The 23,527-nt window shown below is 41.8% G+C and overlaps 1 protein-coding gene across 5 annotated transcripts in view; it reads right to left on the reverse strand.

The window, feature by feature from the left end:
- tbpl1 (TBP-like 1) overlaps positions 1 to 23,527 on the reverse strand; it is a 194,536-nt gene that overhangs the window by 139,492 nt on the left and 31,517 nt on the right. For all 5 annotated transcript variants that reach the window (XM_069887298.1, XM_069887297.1, XM_069887295.1 and 2 more), the window contains one exon: positions 17,045 to 17,211. The gene's annotated coding sequence lies outside the window, so the exon portion shown is untranslated. The remainder of the gene's footprint in view (positions 1 to 17,044; positions 17,212 to 23,527) is intronic.

The raw sequence follows: 23,527 nt of genomic DNA on the forward strand, positions 1-23,527 counted from the left end.
CTGTTTGCAGGGGTTTGCCGGGCCATGCATACACATTAATTTTGATAGATAATTTCTACACAGAAATATTAATGTTTTCACAGTGGACTGAAGAGACACAACATGTCAGACTTGTACAGCATGGAAATGACCCCATCAGCCCACCATACCCATGCCAACCTTTGTGAGTGGATTTTTTCCTTTGGTTTCATTCTTATCCCTTTACCCTATTACATCCAAGGTACCAATCAGTACCTTCATGGCCATTGTGCTAGTTTAAAACATCTGGGTCTCTTGTCCTGAAACACAAGTTTGCCTTATCCTCCAAATCTATTGTCATCAAAATTAGAAAAAAAACGCAGGTGTGTAAATTCTGAAATAAAACAGAAAATGATGCACAGGCAGCGGTTGTGGAAATAAAATAAAATAAATTAAAAAATATGCAGATGTATGAAATCTAAAAAAAAAACTACAGGAAAACTTTCTCCATTAGTTTCATCTAGACTTCTGGGCATGACTCACAGTTCTGCTATTAGAAACTTGTAACACAGATAAAAAAGCGTAATGTACTTCTCAATGCCACATTAACTCATTGGGTGTCACACTATCAGAGATAATCTATTTGTATGTCCCAAATCATTGACCATTTTTCCCACAACTCAACACTTAAACCTTTCTAACTAGATTACCATTATCCTGTGGTCTGATGCCATCAGTAGATCTCCCTTATCTATGTCTGTCATAATTTTATTTACTTACATCAGGTCTTGTCCCTTGTACTTGCATTGGAAAATGTCATGGGAATGGAAATTGTTAGTAAAATTGAAGAGAAGACCATGGAAGGAATGTTTCTTTTGAATGTTGAAAAAATAAGCACAGTAACAGGCCTTCTGGCCCATGAGTCTACACTGCCCAATTACACCCAATTGACCTACACCCGCCATATGTTTTGAAGGGTGGGAGGAAATCAGAGCACCTGGAGGAAACCCATGCAGACATGGGGAGAACATACTAACTCCTTACATGCAGGGCCAAATTTGAACCCTGATCGATGGCACTGTAACAGCCATGCTAACCACGATGCCCATAATTGAAGATTCTTATTGAAGATGTTGGAAATTGTGACAAATGCTCCTTTGAATGTAAGGACTGATAAGATGGAATGGTGAGGAATGGGGAGACTGATTCTTGCTCTGGCCTGGATAAGAGGGGCTAAGCACAGATGTATGAAAAATAGATGAGATACAATAAAGAGCTACATCAATAAGATGGCAGAGTAATCACAGTTACATACCTACTATGTGATCCCACCACCAGACACATCTTTCCCTGTTTTTTCATTCATACCTTGAGGAAGGGCTCAGGCCCGAAACATCAGTAATATATCTTTACCTCCAAAGTAAGCTGCGAGACTTGCTAATTTTCTCCAGCATTTCTATGTTTTGACATCTTCCTGTCTCCTCCCCATTCCATCTTCCACAGAGACTGTTGCATCCGTGTCTCCCTCATTCAGTCCTTCCTTTGCACCAGTCACCTCCTTGGCACCTAACCATGAAATCATACACGAGCTCACACCTCCTCCCTCACTACCATTCAGGTCCCCAGACAGACCTTCCAACTGAAGCATCATTTCACTTCTGAATCCGCAGGGGCCATCTACTACATCTGGTGCTTCTGTGGTGGTCTTCTCTACATCAGAGAGATTGAACACAGACTGGGAGATGACTTCTTTTAGCATCTTTGCCCTGTCTGCTGCAATTGTGAAGCTCTCCCAGTGCCAACCCATTTTATTTCCCTGTCCCATTCACATGGCGACATGTCTGTCCATGTTCTCATGCACTGCCAGGCAGAGACCACACACAAATTGGAGGAACACCACTTCAGATTCTGTCTGGGCTCCCTCCAACCCAAATGGCATTAACATTGTCTTGTCCAGTTTCTGTTATCCCCATCTCTTCACTCCCCCATCCCTATTTCTCCTTTCCTTTAGCTCTGCCCTGCTGTCTTTTTCCTTTTCCCTCTGTCTCCTTTCCTCCAGCTCTGCATTCACACAGCCATCTCCTTGCCAGATAAATTCTCATCTTTCCTTTTCTGTCCTCTTATGTGTGTCCAATTATCACCTTTCATTTATTGGCCTGTGCTCCTCCCCTTTTCCTTTCTCCTCTTCTTCCCCAAGTTTTTTATTCAGGCCCCTGTGTGCTTTTTGATCATACTTGGAAGAAGATCTGTGGTCCTAAACTCTGGTTGTATCTTTACTTCCTATGGACCTGCTGAGTTCCTCCTGAATTCCTCCAGCATCTGCAGACTTTTGTGTTTCATTCAAAGTAAAAAGATTTATTTGCCATAGGTGTAGCTGAGATGCAAGTAAAATCAATTTATCTGTTAATGGTGTGGGTTTGTCTGTGACCAAATGCTATCAAGATTGCATTTACATTTGGGTTTCTTCATTGTCTGAGCAATTAATCAACAACATCCAACTTTAATCTTGCAATGGAGGTAAGATTCATGATGAATAACTTCTGTTCTAACATCCACACATTAGTGCATAAATAAAAGATTTTTGAAAGGTTTTGAAAAGATTTGAAGGGTTGTTTGAGCTTGGACTTTTTTTTCCTTTGGAATGACAAAGGATGAGAGATGATTAAATACAGAAAGGATGTGGAAGCTATGGAGTGTGCAGAGGAGATTTACCAGGATGATGTCTGGATTGGAGGTGTCCTATGAGGCAAGGTTGACAGAGCTAGGGTTTTATTCTTTGGAGGGAAGAAGGATGAGAGGTCTACAAGATCATAAGAGACATAGATAGGGTGGACAGCCAACACCTTTATCCCAGGGTAAGTGTAGCTAACTGCAGAGGATATCTGTACATGTAAGGGGAGGAAAATTTAGGGGAGATATCAGGGGTAAGTTTTTTACATAGTAGTGGGTGTCTGGAAGGCATTGCTATGGATGGTTGTGGAGTCTGGTTCAGTACATACATTTAAATGACTCTTAGGTGGGCACATGGATGCAAAAAAAAATAGAGGGTTATGGGTGTGAGGTAAGAAAGGTTTAGATTGTTGAGTAGTTTTACATAGATCGGCACAACATCATAGGCCGAAGGGTCTGTACTATGCTGTAATATTCTATGTTCTAATTAAGGTGTGTAAGATTATGAGAAATATTTATCGGATGGACAGCCAGCTCCTTTTTCCCAGGGTGTCAGTAACCAATATCAGAGGACATCTGTTTTGATGAGTGAAAGAAAGTTTAGGGGAAATGTCAGAGGCAAGTGATCTGCACAGAGAGTAGTGAGTGCCTGGAACCCACTGTCAGGGATGATGGTGAATCTGGGTAAAATAGGGACATTTAAAAGACTCTTAGGTAGGCACATGAATGTAAGAAAAATAAAGGTTTAAGGGTGTGAGTTTTGGAAGTGTTAGATTGATGCAGGAATGGGTCAGTATAACATTTGTAGGTCGACGGGCCTGTACAGTGCTGTGCTGTTTTATGTTCTAAAACCCTATGTATCTAACAGAACTGTTACTACTCCAATATATTTTTATAATCTACAAATTTATTCAGATTTAAATGGTGTTATGCAATTTTCCCACTTTTCTTTTTAGCCCAATCTTACAATTTTCTCTTTGTTGATGATGAATAGGGGAACCTGAAAATGGTACAGAAATCGAAAATTAAAATAACACAGTGGTCCATGTGTTAGTTTCTTATGTCATAAATTGTTGTCATAAACACCTTTTGAGGGCTAGAGAATGTGCCAAGAGCGAACTCAAACAAAGTTACAACTCTAGTGTTCACTATTCTTCTTTTCTTTGGCTTGGCTTTGCGGACGAAGATTTATGGAGGGGGTAAAAAGTCCACGTCAGCTGCAGGCTCGTTTGTGGCTGACCAGTCCGATGCGGGACAGGCAGACACGATTGCAGCGGTTGCAAGGGAAAATTGGTTGGTTGGGGTTGGGTGTTGGGTTTTTCCTCCTTTGCCTTTTGTCAGTGAGGTGGGCTCTGCGGTCTTCTTCAAAGGAGGCTGCTGCCCGCCAAACTGTGAGGCGCCAAGATGCACGGTTTGAGGCGTTATCAGCCCACTGGCGGTGGTCAATGTGGCAGGCACCAAGAGATTTCTTTAGGCAGTCCTTGTACCTTTTCTTTGGTGCACCTCTGTCACGGTGGCCAGTGGAGAGCTCGCCATATAATACGATCTTGGGAAGGCGATGGTCCTCCATTCTGGAGACGTGACCCATCCAGCGCAGCTGGATCTTCAGCAGCGTGGACTCGATGCTGTCGACCTCTGCCATCTCGAGTACCTCGACGTTAGGGGTGTGAGCGCTCCAATGGATGTTGAGGATGGAGCGGAGACAACGCTGGTGGAAGCGTTCTAGGAACCGTAGGTGGTGCCGGTAGAGGACCCATGATTCGGAGCCGAACAGGAGTGTGGGTATGACAACGGCTCTGTATACGCTTATCTTTGTGAGGTTTTTCAGTTGGTTGTTTTTCCAGACTCTTTTGTGTAGTCTTCCAAAGACGCTATTTGCCTTGGCGAGTCTGTTGTCTATCTCATTGTCGATCCTTGCATCTGATGAAATGGTGCAGCCGAGATAGGTAAACTGGTTGACCGTTTTGAGTTTTGTGTGCCCGATGGAGATGTGGGGGGGCTGGTAGTCATGGTGGGGAGCTGGCTGATGGAGGACCTCAGTTTTCTTCAGGCTGACTTCCAGGCCAAACATTTTGGCAGTTTCCGCAAAGCAGGACGTCAAGCGCTGAAGAGCTGGCTCTGAATGGGCAACTAAAGCGGCATCATCTGCAAAGAGTAGTTCACGGACAAGTTTCTCTTGTGTCTTGGTGTGAGCTTGCAGGCGCCTCAGATTGAAGAGACTGCCATCCGTGCGGTACCGGATGTAAACAGCGTCTTCATTGTTGGGGTCTTTCATGGCTTGGTTCAGCATCATGCTGAAGAAGATTGAAAAGAGGGTTGGTGCGAGAACACAGCCTTGCTTCACGCCATTGTTAATGGAGAAGGGTTCAGAGAGCTCATTGCTGTATCTGACCCGACCTTGTTGGTTTTCGTGCAGTTGGATAATCATGTTGAGGAACTTTGGGGGACATCCGATGCGCTCTAGTATTTGCCAAAGCCCATTCCTGCTCACAGTGTCGAAGGCTTTGGTGAGGTCAACAAAGGTGATGTAGAGTCCTTTGTTTTGTTCTCTGCACTTTTCTTGGAGCTGTCTGAGGGCAAAGACCATGTCAGTGGTTCCTCTGTTTGCGCGAAAGCCGCACTGTGATTCTGGGAGAATATTCTCGGCGACACTAGGTATTATTCTATTTAGTAGAATCCTAGCGAAGATTTTGCCTGCAATGGAGAGCAACGTGATTCCCCTGTAGTTTGAGCAGTCTGATTTCTCGCCTTTGTTTTTGTACAGGGTGATGATGGTGGCATCACGAAGATCCTGAGGCAGTTTACCTTGGTCCCAACAAAGCTTGAAAAACTCATGCAGTTTGGCATGCAGAGTTTTGCCGCCAGCCTTCCAGACTTCTGGGGGGATTCCATCCATACCTGCTGCTTTGCCACTTTTCAGTTGTTCGATTGCCTTATATGTCTCATCCAGGGTGGGAACCTCATCCAGCTCTAGCCTTAGGGGCTGTTGAGGGAGCTGGAGCAGGGCGGAATCTTGGACTGAGCGGTTGGTACTGAAAAGAGATTGGAAGTGTTCTGACCATCGGTTGAGGATGGAGATCTTGTCGCTGAGGAGGACTTTGCCGTCTGAGCTGCGCAGCGGGCTTTGGACTTGGGGTGAGGAGCCGTACACAGCCTTTAGAGCCTCGTAGAAACCCCTGAAGTCGCCAATGTCCGCGCTGAGCTGTGTTCGTTTGGCGAGGCTAGTCCACCACTCATTTTGGATCTCCCGGAGTTTGCGCTGAAGATGGCTGCATGCGCGACGGAAGGCTTGTTTTTTCTCTGGACAGGACGGCTTTGTAAGGTGAGCCTGGTGGGCAGCTCGCTTCTTTGCCAGCAGCTCCTGGATTTCCCAGAATTCAACAGGATGGTCTTAATCGGATTGATAAAAAACTGGTACTTGTTGCTTCTTTTCTTTTGTTGCCAGAAGATGAAGGAATAATATTAAAGAAAAAAAAAGAGTTTTATCTCCGCAGCACATGAAATTTATTGAGCTCGACCTTGAAACAAGACTGAGTAGAAATCATAAACTGGCCACCATACAAAATAATACATCTGAATGTTTTATAACACCACATATTTGTGCTGAGAACAAATGTCGGGAGGATGACAAACCAAAAAGCAACAGTCCAGAACTGATAATCCCTCTTTGTTTTAGCCAGATGAATGTCTGAAGTTTGCAGTGTCCCATGGAATGTCTCCCTTTTACAATCCCCTTCAAGAAATCATTCTTAAAATAACAAGCTGAAAAACCAGGCAACTGTGCCAGTGGCACTCTGATGCATTTGGCCAGACAATAGAAGTTTAGGAGACTTTTCTTGTATTGTGTTTCTGCACAATGATTATTCTGAGGTGTCCTGGTCCAGAAGAAGGTGCTCTCTTTGTGGGAGAGGCAACAAACATTCTGCTCCTTCAATGGTGGTGGAATTTAGTGCTTGTGTGTCTGTAGCTGCACCAAGCAGTTGCCAGGTCTTTTATATTTGGTCAGAGTTTCAGTGCTACATCATACTGCCCTCAAGGTGGCTGTGTCAGGGATGAGACCACACTCCATCATCTCAGGCCAAAATACTTCCTTTGCATCTTTAGTTTTAGATCCATAGAACATTACAGCACAGAAAAGACCCTTCTACCCTTCTAGTATGTGGCAAACTATTATTCAGCTTAGTTCCACTAACTTCCACTTGAGCCATACCCCTCCCATCCATGTACCTGTCCAAATTTTCCTTAAATGCCAAGATTGAGTATGTGTTTACCAATTCAGCTGGCAACTCATTCCACACTCCTAGCATGTCCTGAATTCTCCACTTCCACCACTCTTAGCTTGACCCTATCTCTACAGTCTTAACCATATAACCATTTACGGAGCAGAAACAGGCCATGTTGGCCTTTCGAGTCCGCACCGGTTCACTGATTTTGTGCGCCCTCTAATGTATACTGCACCATCCTATATCTGGTGTTGACAACCCCCCACAGGAATTCAAGATGGTTATACAAGTAAAATTTTAAAAAGTACAAATGGTGGAAATCTGAAATAAAAATAGAAATACTAGAAACATTCAACAAGTCAAGCAATATCTGTGGAAGGAGATTCTACTCAGGACCTGGGGGGGCGGGGTGGGCGGGGGGGGGGGGGGGAACAAGTTGGGTTTCAATAGAAAAAAAGGCAGGAAATGGATGGATAGAAGAAAAGGAATTTCTCTGACGCACTTGATAGGTGTTGTTACCACCATAATAAGCTTGGTCTCCTGCACGTGTATCTGCTTGCTTTCAGTTGTGTGTAAACCCTACAGTGTGGGGAAAGGTACTGTTTTCCATCTTTTACCCTACTGCCCTGTTTTGGATAAATGTTTAATCATTGAACAGGTGACCTATAATGATAGTGATCATGGTTGTAAGGAACTAGCAATGCTTTACTGTTTGATCACCAGGGGCTGACACAGAGCAGGGCACTGCAGTATGCAGATCTGTAATGGAGACTTGCAGCCACGTGGCATGCCTCAAGGTGCTGTTTACAACAACTCTAAAGTAAAGAACCTTTTCCTTCATCCATGTGTTGTCTAAGAACTCACACATGCGAATACAAGATGAAACATGGTGTCAGAAGTGAGATGAAAGAAATACTTATAAAGTAAAATCTAAAGTTAGCAACTGATCAGTGAAGAGAAGCTAGCAAAGAGAAAAATGGAAGGATTACATCTATCAGTGAAACTTCAGCTGACAGGTAATGTGGTTGAAAATTGGAAAAGATTTAAATAGTTTTTTGGATTGTATTTAGCGGCAGTCGGAGAAAAGTGAGAAAGTGGAAGCATCAGTTTTCTTACATGTTGTGGGTCAACTATATGGGTAAATTCATATCCAACTTATCAGAAAAGATGGCTCCATTGAGAAGACGAACAGAAAAGAACATTGAATGGGAGTGGGATCATGACCACGAAAAGTCATGGAGGGAACTAAAGAAACTGATCACAGAGGAATCAATTCTGAGGTTTTACAACCCAGTGAGACCCATCAAGATATCATCTGAACCATCACATAGTGGGCTCAGTACAGTTCTAATGCAAAAATATGATGACTGGCAACCCATTGCGTATGCATCACACTCAGTGATGCTGAGTCATGATACGCTCAAATTGAAAAGGAGCTGCTCAGCATCACATACGCCAGCAAAAGATTTCATCAGTTTGTGTCAACACAAGCAATCAGTGTAGAGACTGACCATAAGCCCTTGATTGCATTGTTCCAAAAGCCATTAAATGCATGTCCACTGAGAATACAAAGAATGATGATTAGGTTGCAACACTATACACTGAATGTAGTGTACACACCAGGAAGCTAATGTATGCAGCAGACACATTATCTAGAGCTGTTGACATGAGAGAGCACACAAACACTAAAATGGATGAAGACGTGAATGCCTTCGTGGACATGATCACAGGTGCATTGCCCATATCAGATGCAATAATGGAACTCATAAAGTCAGAGACAAACAAAGATGAAACACTGAGACATCTGAGAAAAAAACATCTTGAATGGATGGCCAAACATGATGCAGGACTATTTACCTAATGTTGCAGAGTACTGGAACTGCAGGGCAGAACTATCAGTGGTTGAAGACATCATCTACAAAGGAAGTAAAATCTTTATCCCAAAGAGTCTGAGAAAAGAGATGCTAAAAAGAATCCATGGAGGACATCTCGGAATCGAAAAGTGTTAGAAAAGAACATGAGAGGTGATGAACTGGCCAAGAATCAACAATGATATAACAAATGAAGTGTCAAACTGTTCAATATGCCAGAAATATCAAAGAAGAAATCCTGCAGAACCACTAAAGCCACACCCAACACCATAAAGACCTTACCAGAAGTAAGGCACTGACCTATTCAAATGTCAAGAGAAGGACTATCTTGTAGTGACTATTGCTCCCTGTATCCAGAGGTGTGTAAGCTGAACACCACCACTGCAGATGCTATAATAACAGGTATGAAAGCCATATTCTCCAGACATGAAATTTATTGAGCTCGACCTTGAAACAAGACTGAGTAGAAATCATAAACTGGCCACCATACAAAATAATAACAAGCGAGGTCTTCACAGACAATGGACCCTAGTTTTGCATTTTAAAGTTCCGACAGTTTGCCAAAGATTGGGACTTTGTATACACCATATCAAGTCCTCATTTTCCACAATCCAGTGGTCTAGTGGAAAAATCAGAAGAAGGCAAAAGACAGTGGAACGACTTCTACTAGAGCATGCTAGTATACCACACAATGCCGCTCGAGTGTGGTATGTCACCAGCACATCTCCTTATGGGATGATGGCTAAGATCATACCTACCCATTCAGGAGAACATCCTAAAAATAAAATAGGGGGAGAAAGTGACAAAGTTCAAAGAACAACAGAAAGTAATGCAAAAGTATTACTTTGACAGAGGAACAAAAAACCTACCAGAACTCCACATTGGTGACCAAATAAGGCTAAAAGACAAAACAAACTTATGGACTCAGAAGGAACTGTCATTAGTGAAGTCCAACCAAAATCATACAGCATTCAGACAGATAAAGGTGCTGTTCTGCGAAGAAATCATCGAGATATTCAAATGGGACCAGTCACAGTAGATGGAAAGACGGATACTGTTGAACAACCATAATGCACCTCTGAGAAGAAATTGTCTTAAGCAACAAATCAGATTCAAGGACAATCAATCAGGAGATTGTCAAGACGTGAATCCTTCTAAGAAACTCATAGAGGAAATTTAAAGACTCCTATTATAGAATGAATTAGTGCTATCTTATTCGCTCTTCAGGTTTTAGTGTATGTAAATGTAAACACACAAAACAAGTTTTTAAAAAATGTTAACCATGTTGATAATATTGAAAATGAACGTTTCTGATGTTACAGTTAAAATTGCAGTTATACAAAGAAAACATGTTAGTTAAAAATAAGCTACTGTTGTTTTAAGAAAGGGAGATGTAATGACAGTGATCGTGGTTGCAAGGTCTTACTGTTTGATTATACTTGCCTGCCAACAGGGGATGACACAGAGAAGGGCACTGCAGAATGCAAATCTTACAGCAAGGTCTTACTGTTTGATTATACTTGCCTGCCAACAGGGGATGACACAGAGCAGGGCACTGCAGAATGCAAATCTTTAATGGAGACTTGCAGCCTCATGACATGCCTCATGGTGCTGTTTACAACAACTTTAAAGTAAAGAACCTTTTCTTCATCCATGTGTTGTCTAAGAACTGCTCATATGACCTAAATGGTAATAAGTTTGGAGTAGGTAACCTTTGATGCAAATTGACATGATACTGATGAGGCCACATCATGAATACTAGTTTAGTTTTGACTTGCCAAGTGACATCAATGATGACATCAGCTGTTGTGTGATTGTGTAAGGAAGTAGTTGAAGAATTTCATTCTTTCAGGCCATACAATTATTATATATTCCAGCATATAAGTTGAGTCTTGAAATCCTCACAAATCTCTCAAAAAATGGGGGTCAAAATATACCAGATATACGTTTGAAACTTTAAATTCAACTAAAAGAACTGCTTGATGCCAATTTGGCATATAAGTCAACCCTTGAAAACCAATTTGGCATATAGGTTGACCCTTGTAAAACAAAAAATAACAACTACAACAAGTATACAAGACCAATTTTTTATTGAATCAGATTTAGAATTCTTCAAAATCCCTATCTCTATCATCACCTGAAGCACAAATCGTGGCAAGCATATCTATACTCTCACTGTTTAAACAGTCATCATAAGGGTCCCAGTCTGTATCTGATGAGGAAGCTTCAGGTTCATCATCAGTGTTCCACAATAAACCATCAATTGCACAAGAGATACCGCACTTCTTAAATTATTTTATTACAGTCTCTACTTTCACTTTATCCCATGCTTTGAGCACATCAAGTGATGCAGCACACATCACCCTGCCTTTTGTGAATGATTTTTCAGCACTCGTTATCCAAGTATTCCACTCTTCACGCACATGGTCTTTGAGTGGCTTGTTGAAGCAGATATTGAGAGGCTGCAATAGACATCAAACCACCTGGGATAAACACCATGTAATTATTATTTAGTGCTAATATACTTTTAATTATCTCAATTGTGGCTACAAAACATATCCCAGACCAGCAAACTCCATTCCTTGTGTAAACCATCTGCTCCACACATTGTCTATCCATAGATTTACACCATTTTCATTCATCCATCCATCCATTTTCACGATAATGTACAAAAATACCTGCTGGGTATTTCATTTTTGGTTTAAGTGCACACTTGAAGATTACTGTGGTTTTTAAACTTTGTCCTGTCGGCCATGCACAATAACACCCCATTTTAATGGTTTTATATGATAAAACCATTAAAATGAAGCTAAAAATTGGGACCAGGCTTATCTGTCAGTTGACTTATATGTCCAAATATATGGTAATATACTATATTCTTTTTGATGATTAGAAAGACAATGACATTCATTACATTTAAGGACCATTTATATATGTTTATATAGAGATGTTACAATGGCTTGGAGTTTTCTGATAGCCTCAGTTCCTGAAATATGTTGTTCCAGTTTCACTGAATCATGAGTCACAGTTTCATGTTGGCACTGCAACATGAACTTCCACAATGACAGATTAAATATAATAAAATTACAAAATCTGTTTTTTTTCTCAAACTTCTTTAAAAATAAAACAAGATAATTAAATTGGAATAAATAGTCACCTAATGTCACCCATCCAGTTTTTACATTCATTGGCCATTGAACTGGGATTTCAGACATGTTCCAACATCAATACTCATACAGACAAATGACAAAAAATTACTCACATGTGAACCTTGCAGGAGAGACTTTGACATGACAAAAGGTCACTCTTTTGTCACAGTTCACCCTTGTGGCTGGTGTGTGGATATGGTTGTCCGATTCTAGTTAATGTACTTACCAAGATGTCAATTCCAGTGGAGCAATCTGAAACTTGATGGTGGTGGACTTGGGAAAAGCAATGTACTGAACTTTACTGAAATTGATGAAATTTCTCTTGTTTGAGATTGACATTCACAAACCTTTCTGTGGCTTAAATGACTTCTACCATCTGTCAGTCCTGGTATGATTGTTATCTGTGCCTTTATCTGTTAGCTGTGCTGTATTATATTTATGCTAGGTGTAAAACAAATATTTTTTTCTAATGAATCATATTTGTAGTACTTGAGGCAGCTAGAATATGCCTATAATGGGGAATGTTCATTATGCAGTTCACAGAATAAATATCCAGTGAAGCTGATGGCATGAACACTGAAAGTTGTTTGTCAGCCTTATTTGTTTATTATTCAAAACAGGATATCAAGGGTAGATTTAGTGATATAATTAATGGAGTACAAATAAAATAAATATTTCAAAATCAAATTTAAATATAATGCTTTAAGCAATTTAGTTTTGTTTTATTTATCCATTCCATTTATAGCTTTTATGCCAATAAATCTTCATGAACTTGAACAGTTCACAGCACAAACATTTGAAGCAGAGAATGCTGATGCAAACTCCACTCATTATTTCCGTTAACTTTCTCTCATTCTCAGTCTGATTTTTTTCATATACAAGAAAGAGATCTAAGAATTCAATTGTGCAATAGTTTCAAGTTAATTTACCATTTGTGCATAGATTTTTTTTGGAAAGAGTGAAAAATCTTTGGCAGCACAATCTGTCACAGGGCTATTAGGCAGTCTAGGTTATTTCTATAATTTGCAGCCTTGTTGTTGCTTTCAGATTGCTCCACTTCATGGAAACGTCATGGCAGTGATAGTAAGAGGACAATGGAAAAAGCATGACTGTAAAAGATAAGGACATAAATGGGAATCAAATACCAGAAACAGCCTAGTTCCTGTTTGAAAATACAAAAACGCTGGAGGAATTAAGCAGGTCTCGCAGAAGGTAAAGATATACTACTGACCTTTTATGCTTGACCCCTTCACCTTGAAGGTCGCCCTAAACATCGGTAATATATCTTTACCACCTATGGATGATGCAAGACCTGCTAAATTCCTCCAGCATTTTGGTGCTTTTACTACAATCACAGTGTATGCAGACTTTTGGACATAAGGGCCAGGAGCACCGTCTTTCAGATGGTGGCATTCTCTCTTTCCACCTGGCCATTACCCCTGGGGTTATAGCTGGTGGTCCTGCTGTTCCTCACTCATGAACGAAGTTCCCTGATTGCTGTGGATGTACTCGAGGTACCCGATCAGGGTGAAGATACTGCGCAGCACCTTGATTAGCGTCCCCGAGGTCATATCTGGGCAGGGAATATAAACTCCTCTTGCTTTAGAATTGAAAAACGAAGCTATAACTTGACCAACTCATTCTCTTTTTTAACTTTTGATGTTCTTTCTCAGTTAAATGGGTTTCCTGCAGGAAGGCAATATCTACTTTCAACTTTTTAATATAAGCTAAAACTCTCTTCCTTTTAATTGGGTTATTGATTCCTTTCACATTAAATGTTAAATAATTCAAACTATATGCTGCCATAATATAATTTAAAGAATACTCAAGTTCCTTCTCCACCCCAGGTCATCTTGTCTCCACAGTCAACTTTCAAAGCATATAACATCTCCAGAGATGGAAAATAAGAAATCCCAAATAATAATAAAATAATAAAAGAAAAAAGAAAATAAAAACCCAAAAGTACTGATTAGGTCAGCACTAAATCCCTTAATTATGAGAAGTGGCTTCACGAGGTCCTGGAAGTGGAAAGCAGAAAAAGAGAATCCACCTCCCCCAAACAGAATATAAGAATTTAATTTCAAAAAGTCAATCAAGTATGATAAGGTTCTTCAAGGTTTCTATTGAGTTGATCATCATCAATTTCAATTTGAACCTCAGTCGGCTATTGTCTTCCTGTTAGAATCTCTCCCTTTGATTTATCTTGATTCCCTTCCATTTGTTGAGATGAATCATGTTGTCTTTCATTCTGCTTATTATTAGACAATGTGTTAGCAAATTCCAAAGCTTCAGATTCATTAGCAAAAAAAATGTGCTTGATATTGTCCATAAAAAACTTTAAGAACTGCTGGGTATCGAAAAGCAAATTTATATCCCTTCTTCCACAAAACTGACTTTGTTGCATTAAATTCTTCTTTTAACAATTTCATTACTTAAATCCACATAGAAGAATGTTATTCTGTTATTCTGAATCATTAAAGGGTTTTGTTGTTCCTTCGCTTTTTGAACTGCCAGTTTAAAAATCATTTCTCTATCTTGATAACATAAACATTTAATCAAAATAGAGCGTGGTAGTTGTCCCGGATATGGTTCTTTTCTAAGATCTCGATGTGCTCTATCAAGTTCCAATCCATTTGGAAAATTCTCTGATCCCAAAATTTCAGGCAGCCTGTGACAGAGAATTTAGAGGTTTGGGGAGGAATTGTTAGAGCAGCTTGCACACACACATTTTAAAACACAGAATATTTGCAGGACTTTTGCAGAATGCATTTTGCAAGAAAGCAACAAAGTTGCAGAATACAGTTTGCCTGGGAGAGCATGTGATCTTTGCAGGCAAAGGAGAAGAGATTTGCTCTCAGCAGGGGAGGGTGTGAAACACAGAGAGAGGGGACAGAAATCAGTTCCAGAAGGACAAGCTGGCAAACTTTGTAAGGCTGCCTGGTCAAAGGAGGAGATTGGCAGTCTGAAAGGTGACCTGAAAGAAAGAGGATCATCTGGAGAACCCTGAAGGGGGCAAATTTCGTCAGCAAGACTGATTGAGAAGGAATCAGTTGCGGATGTCCTGGAAAAGGAATCTCTCTCTCTGAAAACTAGCAAGAACCCTCCTGAGTGGTAACCATTTGCCTGTTAAGCACCAAAGACTGGTGAACTTTGTTAATGCTAACTTCTGTGCACAGTTCAAGAATTGCCTGCAACCAGTGAGATTGGACTGTGATCCAAATAACTTTTCTAATCTTAAATATACATTACACACACCTGCACTTAGTATTTATTAGAGGGGGGATTAAGTAAGTAGGTAGATTAAGTAATAAGTTAGAGTTTAATTCTGTTTTCTTGTTCAATTATAATTAAAAACTACTTTTGTTTAAGTGACCCTGTGTTGTGGTGCATAATTATTGCTGCTGGTTTTGGGGTCCTCTGGACTCCGTAACATTTTGAAAAAATTGTACTAGGTTAGTACCCTCAAAGTCCTCAGGAAGACCAATGATTTTTACATTATTTATTCTACTCTGATTTTCCAGGATATCAACTTTTTGCAATAAATCTTTTTTCGGAATTTCCCACACTATCTTATTAACTCTATCTTTACCTTCTTCTCCCTCCATATGACAATCCTGAAAGTCTATTTTTTAATTTTTGAACTTTAATTTTAATTTTATCAACAGTTTAATACCCTTTGCCATATCTGTCTTCATTACAGTCATATCTTATTTAATAGCTCCCAGTTGAGTAGTTACATCTGTTTTCACTTCTGAAAATTTTGCATCCATTTTTTCACCAATTGAATCAATTTTTTCAAAACTCTATGGATCAAGAGGTTTTGGGGTAATATAATATGCACCCATTTTACCTTGAATATATTGATCTCCTCCTTCTTCTGATTCCTCTCCTTGTAATTGTGGCTCAAAACTTTCTTCTTCCACTCCTGCCTCTTCTGTAGATTTAGCCAGTGGTTGAAATTGTGTGCGGGCTTTCTGCTTAGCCCCTGTTTGACTTGCTGCTATGGTTGAAGTCGGGTCTGCAGGCTCCGAATCGATCACTTCTGTAGTGCGCGTGCATGATGTTCCGCACATGCGCGTTGATTCAACAGTCATTTCTGTAGTCTTTTTCCATGCTCCATCTCACCAAGGAAGTGGCACGGGAGATTGAATCCTTACTGGAGGAGGCTTAGCAGATCGTGGCTGGAGAGGAATCAGGATCGGAGGCTGAGATTTCAAGGTCGGCCCAGTTTCTTCCATCACTGTAACTTCAGTTGTTGCTGGTTTTTTTTGCAGTCTGTGTTTTAGAATTTTTTGCAGCCATCTTTTCAGAGTTTTAGAACTGTTCACTATTTTAAAAAGTTGGGCATTAATTAATTCTGCCAGGAGAGGCGTTTTCCATCACACCATGCCCCCCTCCCTTTATTGGGGAACATTGAACGTACTAGTCCTAAATTTACTATTTTATCAATTCAAGTTTGTTAAAATTGTTTTAGCAGTGGCAAGGAAGTGTATAGCAGTAACCTGGAAATTGGATGTGTATTTAGATATGGAAAGATGGTATTAGAGATACAAAGCTGTATTCCTTTGGAGAAAATTACTTACAATTTAAGAAATAAATAGTCACTTTTTGTGCAGATTTGGAGTCCGTATGTGCAAAGGTTAGGAATAAATAGGTAAAAATGTACTTCTGGCCTTCTAAATTCTGTATTAATCTTCATCCCGAAAAGTCACATACATATAAACACTGTACAATACCAGCAAACGAGCCAACCTTCGATGAAATCCGGAACAACACTTTATTTTCTTTACTTTGATTATACTTTCATGTTTTTTTCAGTCAATTATATTATATATTTACTGTATTATATATTCTACATAGAGGAAGGGGAGTATGGAGGGGATAGGGTTATAAGGTTTAAATACCTTATAATTAACGTATTTTAAGTTTGTTTAAGTATTGTTTATAGAACCTGTTCAATTACATGGTTGAAAATTTTAAATAAAATATTCAAAAAAAAATGTTCAATTTCATTCCCCTGAGATCTCATCACTGCTTAAGACTAAAACTGTAGGCCAGTGATAGATTCCCCTGAGGAAGCTTGGCAGCTTCATTTATGCCTGTTGTTTCGAACCAACTCAGCCATTGTTCCATCCTCAGTCATCTTGCAGATCATGTAAGGAGAGAGACTTACCTCAATGTTAGACTTCCTTTGTCTTTCAGATTTTAGTACAGTGCAGACTAGCCAGAAACAGTAAAGGTCACCTCTCGAGAACAATGATTATGGGGAAAGAGGCTGCAGATGCTGGAATATTGAGCTAACAGTGAGCTGCTGGAAGAAGTCGATGGATCAGGCAGCATCTATGGATAGAAATGGTCAGTCAGTGTTTTAGGTCAAAACCCTTTATAGAGACAGTGTTAATCAGATTTCCACCAACTGTTCACTTAGGAAGGAAAATACAGTGATGTCATTTCTATTTTCTCTTGCATATGTTTAAAACGTTATTACACTTGCGACAACTGCATGTGAAATTACTCTAGATATGCTATCAATAACTTCAAGGACTCAAAGTTACCTGACTGATAGACTGACAGCACATCTCGATATCTGAGCTTGTTCTGGGGGAGGGGTTATGGTGTTGCCGCCTTTATTAGGGGAAATCAAGGGAGAGGAGCCACAGGTACAATCAGCAAGGGGCAGACCAGTAATATAGTGGTTCCACCACATTCAACCCCTCTTTTTAAAAGAAATCTGATGAGGTGAAGTTGTAATGCTCAACAAAAATATATTCCGGTCAGGAAAAAGGGCAGCAAGGGAGGGAAAAATCAACCGTGGTTAACAAAGGAAATAAAGGAAAGTATAAAATTGAAGGCGCAGGTGTACAAAGCTGCAAAGAGCAGTGGGAAACTGGAAGATTGGGAAAACTTTAAGAGACAACAAGGGGTTACAAAGCAGGTAATAAGAAATGGGAAAAAGGATTATGAAAGTAAATTGGAACAAAATATAAAAACAGAAAGCAAAAAATTTTATAAATATATAAAATAGAAGAGGGTGGCCAGAGTTAACATGGGACCCTTGGAGGATGAGAAAGGAAAACTGGTAGCAAAAAATGAGGAAATGGCCGAGGCATTAAACAAATATTTTGTGTCATTCTTCACAGTGGAAGACACGACCAGCATGCCCAAGTGCGGAGTTAAGGGTGCGAATGTTGGGGAGGGCCTTGATAAAATAGTTGTTACAAAGGAAGTAGCGATGGAGAAACTAATGGGACTAAAGCCAGACAAATCACCTGGTCCTGATGATATGCATCTAAGGGTTCTGAAGGAAATGGTAGAAGTTATAGTTGATGCATTGGTGGTCATATACCAAAATTCCTTGGATTCTGGGTAGGTCCCAGCAGACTGGAAGACAGCAAATGTCACGCCACTTTTTAAGAAGGGATGTAGGCAGAAGCCTGGAAATTATCGGCCAATTAGCTTGACGTCTGTGGTTGGGAAAATGCTTGAAGCCGTCATTAAAGATGAAATAGTGAAACTTTTGGAACGTAAGGGTTCAATCAGGCAGACGCAGCATGGTTTTAGAAAGGGAAGATCTTGTTTGACAAACTTGTTAGGATTCTTTGAGGATATAATGGGTGCGGTGGATAGAGGGCAACAGGATGATGTTGTATATTTGGATTTCCAGAAAGCGTATGATAAGGTGCCGCACAAGAGACTTATCAGTAAGTTACAAGAAAGTGGAGTCCGGGGAAGTATATTGGCCTGGATTGAAAATTGGTTGTCTGACAGGAGGCAGAGAGTCGGGATAAATGGGAGTTTTTCAGGTTGGCAGAGAGTGGTAAGTGGCGTGCCGCAGGGTTCAGTGTTAGGCCCACAACTGTTCATCATTTACATTGATGACTTGGAGGAGGGGACAAAATGTGGTGTAGCCAAGTTTGCGGATGACACCAAATTGAGTGGAAGAGCAAATTGTAATGAGGATGTGGAGAGTCTGCAGAGGGATATAGTTAAGCTGGATGAGTGGGCAAAGGTCTGGCAGATGGAGTACAATGTTAGTAAGTGTGTGGTTATCTACTTTGGCAAGAAAAATAAAAGAGCTGAATATTATTTAAAGGGTGAAAAACTACAACATGCTGTTGTGCAGAGGGACTTGGGAGTGCTTGTGCATGAATCGCAAAAAGTTAGGTTGCAGGTGCAGCAGGTTGTTAAGAAGGCAAATGGAATGTTGGCCTTCATCGCTGAGGAATTGAATTCAGGAGTAGGGAGGTAATGTTGCAACTGTATAAGGTACTGGTGAGACCTCACCTGGAGTACTGTGTCCAGTTCTGGTCTCCATATTTGAGGAAGGATATACTGGCTTTGGAGACGGTCCAGAGGAGGTTTACTAGGTTGATCCCTGGGATGAAGGGGTTGACTTATGATGAAAGATTAAATCATCTAGGATTGTATTCGCTCGAGTTCAGAAGAATGAGAGGAGATCTTATAGAAACATATAGGATTATGAAGGGTATGGATAGGATAGATGTAGGAAGGTTTTTTGAGCTGGCCGGGGAAACTAAAACGAGAGGACACAGTCTCAAGATTCGGGGGAGTAGATTTAGGACAGAGATGAGGAAAAATAGTTTTTCCCAGAGAGCAGTGAATGTTTGGAATTCTCTAACCAGGGAAGTGGTTGAGGCTGCCTCATTAAATATATTTAAAATTCGGTTAGATAAATTTTTACATGATAGAGGAATTAGGGGATATGGGGAGAAGGCAGGTAGGTGGAGTTAGGTCATAAATTAGATCAGCCATGATCGTATTGAATGGCAGAGCCGGCTCGATGGGCCATTTTTGACCTACTCCTGTTCCTACTTCCTATGTTCCTATGATTCATGCCCATCACACGTTCAGTCTGTTTAGTGGTCTTGTCTGCCATTGTGAATTTTGTTAGTCGTGGTTCAGCTGTTGGCTCCTGGATGGTCTGGTTGATTTTGGCAGGAGGAGTGTCTAGAGACTGAACAGGGACAGATGGACTGGAATAAGATGACATGGTATGTGATGAGTCATCGGAGAGGGTAGGTGCCAATGTACCGGTTGGCATAGGCGGATTGGGGTTGGTATGGAGGAGGTGGACCCTCTGAACCACAGCACAGACATTTGACCTCTCACATGCTTCCAGAGCAGGACTGTCCCTGGGGACGTCAAACAGGATGACAGCGTGATCTGATGCGGACTTCATCAGGAAGTCATGTGGGGAGGCATTAGTGGGCGGTACATAGAAAGAATCTGATTAAGTGGAGTGCTTCAGGGAGAATCTCTTGCCAATGGGAGACAGGCAGGCCTTTCAACCTCAAGGTGAGGAGTATGGACTTCCAGACAGTGGCAATCTCCCTTTCCACCTAGCCATTCCCTCGGGGTCCTGCTAGTGGCGATACCTCTGGCCAGCAGATATTGGTGCAGCTCATTGCTCATGAAGCAGGACTCCTGGTTGCTATGGATATAGCAGGGGTATCCAAACAGGGTGAAGAGGTTGTGTAAGGCTTTGATGATGGTGGCAGTGGTCATGTTGGGTAGGGAATGGCAATATGGCCTCTGTCAAATGGAGAAAGAAAGTGACTTTTATGTGGGTTGGGCCTTATTTGCATAGTTGAGGACCCACTGGACATAATAGGAGAAAAACTCCAGGCACATTTTCAGGGCCTTGAGGCTGTGAGGGAGTGGGAGCTCCAACAGGGTGGGGTGCATGCAGTCAAGATCGTGGCCAATAACTCTATTCTCCATGACGCAGCCAAGTATAACCAGGTGTGAAGTGCAGAATACACATTTATCTTTGTTGTAGTAGGTGAAGTTAAAGTTTTGGCTGTCAGGAGGAATTTCTGGAGGTTGGTGTCATGGTCGTAGCCACAGATAGTGACATTGTCAAGATAGGGGAATGTGGCCAGCAGCCCATGCTCATCCACTATTTGGTCCATCTCCCTCTGGAAGATGGAGACTCCATTGGTGACCCCGAAGGGGACCCTCAAAAAGTGGTAAAGGCGGCCATCCACTTCGAACACAGTGTACAGGCAGTCCTCTGGGCAGATAGGGAGCTGGTGGTATGCCGACTCTAAGTCAATGGTGGAATATACCCGATATTGGGCGATTTTATTTACCGTCGGCTATGCGGGGAGGAGGGGGGGCTAAGTGTCCAGTTGCATTAACCTGTTAATGATTTGACTGTAGTCCATAACTATTCTGTGTTTTTACCCACTCTTAACCACCATTATATGAGTTCTCCTGGGGTGGCTACTAAGTTTGGTCAGGAGACGTCTCACCTCTGATTTGATAAAGGCCCTGTCCCCAGCTCTGTATCGCCTGCTCTTGGTGGTGATGGGTTTACAGTCGGAGGTGAAGTTGGCGAACAGAGGTGGGGGGATCCATAGAATAGAGAGCCTGCAGGATATACGCGGTGGGTGGATTGCAGGTTGCTGGTTGGACACAATTGGAGGAGAGGGCAGGCAGTTTAAAAACTGTGAGGGGTAGATGGGGCCCGTCATATGATATGGTAAAGTTTTTAAGGTGGCAAAGTGCAGCCCCTGTAGTAAGGGTGCACAGAATTGTGGCATCACAAGCAGTTAACAATTTTTGTACTCTGTGCCACGCACAGCGTCACCACGCAGCTGCCGTGGATCTCTGCCAAGAGGAACTTAGAGACCATGGAGACTCTGTAACTCACTGGTCTCACTGTGAGGGAGTAATGCTGCACCATGTTGGAGCAGATGAAGCTCTCCGTGCTTCTGCTATTGAACAGACTCATCTTGTGCCCATTTACCTCTATGCCCATCATCGACCTGGCAAGTTGATAAGGGCTGTTGGTCAAGTGTGACCAAAGCCAGAGTAGCATAGCTGTCTAATCTGCTGTACCGGCTTGTTGTCTGGTAAAATGGCCGCATAGTAAGTATCGCTGTCTGACCCTCTGTATTGGCTCATGGTCTAGTAAGATGATACCATCCAAGATAATGGTCCCTGTGCCGTGCTGTAGTTCATCGGAAGTGACTTCATCCAAGATGGTAGCGGCTCATTTGGAAGTGACATCATCCAAGATGGCGGCAGCTCCCACTGCCCGCATGCGGTGCTGCTTGGTTTAGAAGGTTACTTAGATTTGCTTACCTTCGCATAATGCCCTTTTTTTCTCACAGCCGGAACAGAGCACATCTTTCACCAGCTGGCACTTCCTGGGGTCCTTCTGCTAGTTGCAGAAGTAGCACCTCGGGTTCCTGCCGGCGGCAGTGATGACAGTCAGGTCAGGACCTGGGGCAGCCTGTGATCCCACATCCCAAGATGGCAGCACCCGCATTCCCCACATGGCAGCCATGTTATTGGTCGAGAAAGAGTCCACATTGCGGAGAGCTACTTCCAGGGCTTTAGCTACACAGGCATCTTGGATCATCTCCTCCATGTACTCCTCTGCTGATACAGCCTTGACTCCTGGGTTGTTGGTTACAAATGGATAGGGTGTGCCTGGTGTAGACTTCATTCAATTGGGCAAGGCACTTGCTTTTCAGAATGTTCATTGCTTCGGTGAAAGTCTTGCAGTCTCTGACCATCGGGTAAACTCAGTGCCCGACCTATGAGAACAGTAAGTGCAACCTATCTGCGTCAGACTCTACAATCATGGTGGAGGCCTGCAGAAACACACTGAAGCAATGTAGCCAGAGTTGGATACTTCTGGTGACCATGGGTCAATTTCCAGCCTCGCTCGTCTCAGAAATTTGTCCATTCCAAAAAAATTATGGTAATAAAATTGATGCACTATCAATAACTCCAAAGACTAGAAGTTACCTGACTAATAGGCTTTTATTACCATAAACTGATGGCACTTCTCTTGTTGCTGACCTGAGACCCGAACTTGTTCTGGGGGAGTGGTTATGGCATTGGTGCCTTTATTAGGGAACAATGGGGAGAAGCCACAGGTACAATCAGCCATACATGTACCATCAGGACCAGTCATACACGTACAAACAGTAATATAGTGGCTCCATTACAAAAAAGTCTATGTAATTGCAGTGGGTTCAATAATGTGGCAAAAAAGTCACCTCCATTTTTTGTTTTACACTATATAATTGGGTCAGTGCTGCAAAGAAAATCAGTAGTTAAATATAGAACATTACAGTGCAGTACAGGCCTTTTGGTCTGTGTGGTGTGCTATTAGCCAGAATCAGACACACACAAAGATAAAGACTGTACAACAGGCTTTAATCCACAAAGACTTCCACAGAGCTGGCTGTAGCTGCAGTAACTCTGAGTGAGCTTTGAGAGGCCAGCACAGGATTATATCCTGGAGGGTGATTGACACCCAACCAGCTGGGGTTTGATCCCTTCAGGCTGACTGATTGACAGTTGGCCAGGTGTTGTCCTTTCCCCTTACACTCCTGCAGGCACAGATGTTGCCCCCTGCAGTAGGCCGGTGGTGTACCACCACATTCACACCCTTCTTTAAAATTGTCCCGGGGGGGCAGTAACAAGGAATCATACCCACTATACAACATACAATATTTACAGGTTGAGATGATCCGGCAGCCACCGGGGTCTCTGTGACCGTTGTAGGACTGACTCCTGGTCACTGGTTGGAGGGGAAGTAGGGGGGCTGGCGGCAGGGGTCTGTGTGACTGATATGGTGCCACGCAGAGGGGTGGCCGGGGAGGCCAGGATCGAC

Source organism: Narcine bancroftii, chromosome 6, assembly GCF_036971445.1.
Source record: "Narcine bancroftii isolate sNarBan1 chromosome 6, sNarBan1.hap1, whole genome shotgun sequence".
Classification (NCBI taxonomy): Eukaryota; Metazoa; Chordata; class Chondrichthyes; order Torpediniformes; family Narcinidae; genus Narcine; species Narcine bancroftii.